Genomic DNA, 261 nt, shown 5'->3' on the forward strand with positions numbered 1-261 from the left:
AGGTCGGTCTTCACAGCCAGGGTGGGGACTCGGATTCGGGGCACCTGCCTCTGCAGCCAAGGTCCTCGCGACCCGCCCCCAGCAGCACCAGCTCCCAGCCCCTGCCACACGCAGTCCGTGCCAGGTGCACCGATGGAGCAGGCGGGTGACCCTGCCCCAGCCGGGCAGCCCTGAGCCTGGACTCCCACCCCTTTGGGCCACGCTCCCCAGGGTGGTGGGGGAGGGGCACAGTGGAGGCTGGGGTCAGTAAGGACACGCATG

This window comes from Molossus molossus, unplaced genomic scaffold (assembly GCF_014108415.1).
Source record: "Molossus molossus isolate mMolMol1 unplaced genomic scaffold, mMolMol1.p scaffold_m16_p_31, whole genome shotgun sequence".
NCBI lineage: Eukaryota > Metazoa > Chordata > Mammalia > Chiroptera > Molossidae > Molossus > Molossus molossus.